The sequence below is a fragment of the Phyllostomus hastatus genome, unplaced genomic scaffold (assembly GCF_019186645.2).
Source record: "Phyllostomus hastatus isolate PE091 unplaced genomic scaffold, TTU_PhHast_1.1 phas_contig_283, whole genome shotgun sequence".
Taxonomy (NCBI): Eukaryota; Metazoa; Chordata; class Mammalia; order Chiroptera; family Phyllostomidae; genus Phyllostomus; species Phyllostomus hastatus.
Window position 1 is genome coordinate 19,781,551 of NW_025333833.1, and position 5,925 is coordinate 19,787,475.

General features: G+C 51.3%; 1 long non-coding RNA gene across 2 annotated transcripts; it reads right to left on the bottom strand.

Moving 5' to 3' along the window:
* Positions 1-251: 251 nt before the first annotated feature.
* On the bottom strand, positions 252-5,725 carry LOC123818446. 2 transcript variants are annotated; one of them, XR_006785617.1, is made up of 5 exons: positions 5,631-5,725; positions 3,778-3,848; positions 2,916-3,009; positions 1,131-2,037; positions 252-1,016 (listed from the first exon to the last, which is right to left on the bottom strand). It is a non-coding gene; the product is annotated as an uncharacterized LOC123818446 (long non-coding RNA). The 2 variants fall into 2 exon arrangements; XR_006785618.1 differs by lacking the exon at positions 5,631-5,725 and having other exon boundaries at positions 3,778-3,914.
* Between the last annotated feature and the right edge of the window lie 200 nt (positions 5,726-5,925).

The following is a 5,925-nucleotide window of genomic DNA, read 5'->3' on the forward strand; positions in this document are numbered from 1 at the left end:
CAATGAACTAACCTTAGCATTGAGAATTGAGCTAGGCAGAGAGGCAAGTACACAGTTGGAGTTGGCTGAGTGGGGCTGGTGGGGTGGCCTAAGGCCGCTGGGCTGGGTGCAGGAGGGAGCAGAGGAGCAGGGGAAGTCCAGCTGCCCTGAGTGTGTGTCTCTTGCTGCCTGTGCCAGAGGTCCTGTGCGTCCTGGGTGTGGGCATTTCCCAGGGCTGTAGGAACAAAATACTACAGACTGGGTCGCTTAAAACAAGAGACATTTATTTTCTCATAGTTGGGGAAGTAGAAGTCCAGAATCAAGGTGTTGCAGAGTCATGCTCCCTCCAAAGCCTCTATACTTCCTTGCCTCTTCCAGCTTCTGGGAGCCTCAGGTGTTCCGTGGCTTACAGCAGAATCACTCCCATCTCTGCCTCCACCTTCACGTGGCTGTCGTCGCTCTGTGGATCTGCTGTGTCCAAAGGCTCCTTTTCATATCAACGCACCTGTCACATTGGACCGGGGCCCGCCTGCTCCAGTATGACCTCGTTTTAACCTGCTTACAGCTGCAAAGAGCCTGTTTCCAAGTTAAGCCACACTCACAGGTGCCAAGGTTGAGGCTTGAGCACATCTTTTGGGGGGCACAGTTCAACCCATAACACTGGGTCTCTGTCCTGCACTGGATGTATCTGTGAGGATGTTCAGCATCCACGTGTGCCCAGGTGTGCCATCACACAGGTCTGTGTGGTGCGTGTGTGGAGCTGCACTTGTGTGTAAACCCATGTACACACTCTGTCTGGATGGACTGCCCACTGGGTTCCCTATGCAAGTTTTGGGTTTATGTAAAACGTGAGAGTTTCTGACTTAATAAGAGTCTGATTTTCTCCCCACTCTGTTCTGAGATTCCTCACCTGTCTGCAGGCCCTCATACTCACAGAATAACCAAGGTTTTCAATGACTCTCCACTAGCAAAAAGAACGATTTGCAGACTGGCATGTTTTTTCCTCTAATGATACACTTACCTCGTCCATTAGCTCACTGTGGAGGGAAAATACAAAGCCCAAAAGGAGGGCTGACTCAGCACATACACACTTGCACCCCCCACCCCCCCCCGCCACACACACACACTCACACACACTCACACACACTCACAAGGCAGCTGTGGTCAGGGTGTGGTTCTTAAAGGCATTAAGGACCCTGGGGATCTTCTTCGCTGACACATCTGCAAGCCTGCCCAGAGCTCCTCATACCACCAGGGGTTTCTGCTCCAGAACTACATATGTATTTAAAGGCACAGACATTAGCATCTCAAAATATTCTTGTAAGATGAAAATCTTTTCATGATAATTCATCCCCCCCAAAAAAAACTACTCTAAAACTGCTGCTAGCTTCTCTGCTGGCAAGTGGGTGCGGGCCTCGACGTAATTGATCAGGGAGCCTAAGCAATAGATCCTCTCTGCCTCTTTTTAGAGAAGCACAGCTTATGAAAGCTGGAAGAAAGTTCTAGACTATTTCATCTTCCTTGCTTTACACAAAAGGAGACTGAGGCCTCAGGTCAGGGATCCCTGTGTCCTTTCTCCTAGTGCAGTATCTTCTCCCACTCCAGCTCTATAGCCTTTGGGGGTGGGGTGGAGAGGAAGGACGGCGGGAAGGGCCACCCACCCCGGCCCTGGGCCCTGGGCCCTGGGCAGGAATAGAAGGAGCCCTGGTCTTGCATGTGTAAGGCACAGCAATTCCCTCTCCAGCTGAAGGTTCCTCTGCAGCCCAGACTTCCCTCCCAGAAAGTCCACCACCACCCTGCTGATCTATTTAATCCAGAGACACTCTTGCCTCTGCGCTTTGATCCTGCAGGTGCCGGCAGTTTTTGTTCTATTATTCACGGCAGGGAGGATGCTGGGCTGTCTCTCCTTATTACAGGCCCTGGCTGGGCTGCCCACTGCCTCCCTAAGGCCACTGGACAACGTCCATCAATAAGTCAGCAGCAGCAACTGGATTTGAGATGCTTTGATGGAAGGGATGTGCACCATTTCGGAATTGGAATTTTCTACAAGCCTCCTTTCTGGAAGAGATTAGGAGAGGAAAGCAGTAAGCATAAAAATTATAGACGTACATGTACAGATGATGCTAAGAGGCATGTCTTTTCTGCCCAGTTGAGTGGCAAGCTTATGAAGTCAGATCCTGCTCTTATACGTGAGTATTCTCTGTAGGGCCCAACACACACGGAGGCATCATGGATATTTAGTTAATGACTGAATGTGTGAGTTAGTGTCTCCTTCCAAGCCTCAAACCTTTCCCTCCAAGGACAGAGGAACAGAAGAACAGAGCTTCCTAGGGCATCTATCTACATGACACTGTGAGATAAATGTGTTTGTTTGTTCACCCACAATCTCCCCACATATATAAGCTCTATGCAGCCACTTCATTTTATTCACAGCTGTCCCTAGCACCTAGCATTGCACCTCACACATAGTAGGTCCTCAACAAACATGTGCAACATATTAATGAACTGGGTGTCAGGGAATCTGAGATCTAATTCCAGCTCGGCCACCAGCTCGCTAAGTGACCTGGCCAGCCACTTCCCCTCTCTGGGTCTCAATTGGCCTCATGTATGACAAGGACTTTGTTCCAGAAGCTCTTCAATGAAGTCACCCAGTCTACACATTCCTTGAAGAACACAGGACATCGGTGTCACCATACGGAGGCCGCATGTGAGCCATCAGGACCCATGTTCTGACCCCTGCCTCCTCTTACCGTGATCTCCACCATGAAGTGTTTCCATAACCTATACAGTACAGGTGTGGTGGGCTTAAGGCTTGCTACATAACCCCACCACACATGCACTGCACAGGGAGAAGATTTAGAAGCCAGAAGAGAAAAATATTCTCAAATGGAAGGCATGACTTCTGCAAAAGTGGGGAGACATTTGTCAGTGCATACCTTCAGCCTTGAAGTTGCTCTCTTCCCACGAAAAACTCAGGCACTAAAAGCCCCTGTGGTTGCACCGGATGACGGCCACCGATGGAGTCCGGAGCTGGGAAGAGCATGAAACAGAGGGTCCGCCCTACAGAAGCCATTCCCCAGCAGCAGCCCTAGAAATGCCAGTGGAATTACACAGGGGCAGAGGCCAGTGACGACTTTCATGACTCATCTTTAGATCTCAGAAGAGAGAAAACATTCCGAAGTGACTTCTTGAGATAAGAACAGGGTACCACCCAAGAAGAACCAGGGCAACTAAGAACCAGGACTTAGGGGAGAACTTAGCACACCCAGCTGATGAGGATGAATTTAAAAGAAACTGTTTGTGCTGTGATTCCTTAATCTGCCTAAGGCACATAATTTGCATTCCACAGTACGGTTCACTCCTCTTTGCTAAATCTTCCATCACTGAGGTTGCCCTTTAGATATTATTATGACTGGGTGGGTCCCCAGTTACCCTTCCACCCTCACCCATGCCTTGCATAGAGCTCTCCTTTCTGAAAGTAGTCCTAGTCTACATATACTATGCCTTTGTGGGATGGGCACAGGGTAGGTGATACCCCTTGTTTAGAGACCCTGATGGTGGAATTTGTGGGCAGTACCGGATCAGTTCTTACTGCTAAGTTTCCACTCCCCTGTCGCCTCCTCCCCCTACCCTGAGCAGCTAAGCCATTTGGCTTGCACTAAGTCCCTTGCTCAAGGTCAGGGAACAGCCAAGGCCAGGAGGAGGGGGCGGTGGTTCCCAGAACTGCTATCACCTGACATTTACTTTAACAGTCTGTTGACTCCCAAACAATACAATACATGCCGATGTTCAGGGTACCTTCCGTCCAGTTTTCCAGTAATCCGTTTCCATCAAACAAACACGCAGGGCTCCCCTGGCCCTGTGCGGACCTGGAAAAACACAGCGCTTGGCTAGGCTCCCAGGGTTAGGTTTGCCAGTCCCCTCCCGGTCAGCGCCGGAGGGCCGCTGGGTGGAAGCGGCCGCGCCATGGCGCTCAACTTCCACGAGAGGGCAGCAGCGGGCCGCAGAAGCCCCGACCGCGCCCGGCTCCCCCGCCTCCCCGCCCCGGCAGGCACCGCCTGCGCCTGCGCAGATCCGGCGGCCCCGGGCCGGGAGCCCCAGCCCGCTCTTCCGGCGGCGTGGACGGCGGGGGTTGCTGTGGGCCTCCTGCCCGGAGCGGTGGTGCTGCTGTCCCCGGAGGGAACAATGGGCGGATTTCAGTCGTCCGGGCCGGGCGGTCTTCCTCTGAGGCCCCAAAGACGCGATAAGAACCCTGAGCTGCGGTTGTGACCGGAGTTTTGGGAAGGATTCCCGGCCGGCTGGGAGGCCACGGAGCGGGCCGGGCTGCCCTCGCCTTGAATCCCTGGGGGATTCCTGAGCCGCCAGAGCCCCTCCTCTGGGCCACCCTTTGTCCTTCGGGAGCCTCTTTGAGCAAGGTCGCCTTGACCTTTCAGAAATCGAATTGACTGGGGCATGGGGACTCCTGACAAGATCCAGTTTACAGAGAGCCCCGCTAGGGGGCTGGGGTCTATGGGCTCCCGCTGCTCAAACGGGGTCAAGGTCAGAGCAGGCAACCACTTCAGGGATCAGTTAGGCACTGCTGAGAAAACAGGGAAAGTACATTGACCAGGGTCGCGGATTTGCCAGCAGGAGCACATCAGACCTTGTCAGTGGCAACTCCGGACCCTTTAATGGCTTTCTTCCCTAGATCGGGGGAGAAAGAACTCTTGAAACAGGCTGGGACCTGCCAGCATTTTATCTGCCCCCGCTCACTGCCCAACATGCCCATCTCTCTGCTCTGGCTCTTCTCTATCTCCTGGCTTTGTATGTTTGGTTCCATGATCCCAGACAGCTCCAGCCCCAACCCCTGCCGGTAACTCTTGCTGACTTAAGTCTTGGCTTACACACTATTTCCCCTGGAAAACTTGGCCAGGCCTTCCCTGTGCCCCTGACTAGACCTCTACCCAACCGGGTGTTCCAGGTAGCCCACGCAGAACCTATCTGCTTGTTGACCCCTCTGGTCACCTCCACCCCAGTTCCCCTCCGCTCCCCAGACTATGAAAGACCACACTAGGTCCTGGTTAATATTATGTCCCCAGTATCTAAACCAATCCTGGGCCCACATAGACACTCCACACATATGTGATGAATGAATGAATGGGTCAAAGCCAGCCCATCTAGGCTCTAATTTCTGGGCCTTTGTACTTTCCACCATATTGTGCGCTAGCCCTTTGTAAGCAGAGTCGTGGCATAGAAGAGCCTAAGCTATGCAGCAGAAGTGGGGAAACCAAGTCTCAGAATGAGAGCCAATTCTTAGAGAAGACGATGTGCCTTGTTTCTACAGCAGGGATGTTCTCCTTGGGTCTGCAATCTGAGTGATAATTTCTAACTTCGGTTATTCTAATTATTCTACTGAGAGAAAAAACGGATTTCAAACTGCATTCCCAGAATTTAACAGAAGTGTTTGAGGGGCTCCGTGTGCCTACTTCCATCAGAGCAGCACTGTTTTTATTTTTTATTTAGGTTATTTCTTGTGAAAAAAAGGAGCCAACTTTCTATTAATGCTTTAAGAATGTTTTGAAGTCTGCAGTGCCAAAGGATTGTAGAGTAGAGCAGCTGAAGAGCTGCGAACAGTCGTTAACAGCTAATCATTTCAGAGGGCTTTAGCCTACCTTCCCACTGAGGCACATCTCACGACCCGCCAACATTCTGAGCCTTTCTCCCTCCTTTCGTGCGGAGTCTGTTGTTGCCCATCGTTTCCTCTTCCCCACAGCGGGAGTCTGATGTTTAATGAATACAGTAAAAAAATGAGAGGTATTTTTTTCAGAATTTGTCACATTTACAGGAAAAGTTGCTATGTTACTTCTTAATTGAAGGAGGGGGAGAGTTTTGTGTTTCTCTGTTAAAAACACTTTTTGATTGGGGCTCTAGATTGTTTTTCTCCTAAGTGGTCCCCCTCCAAATCTA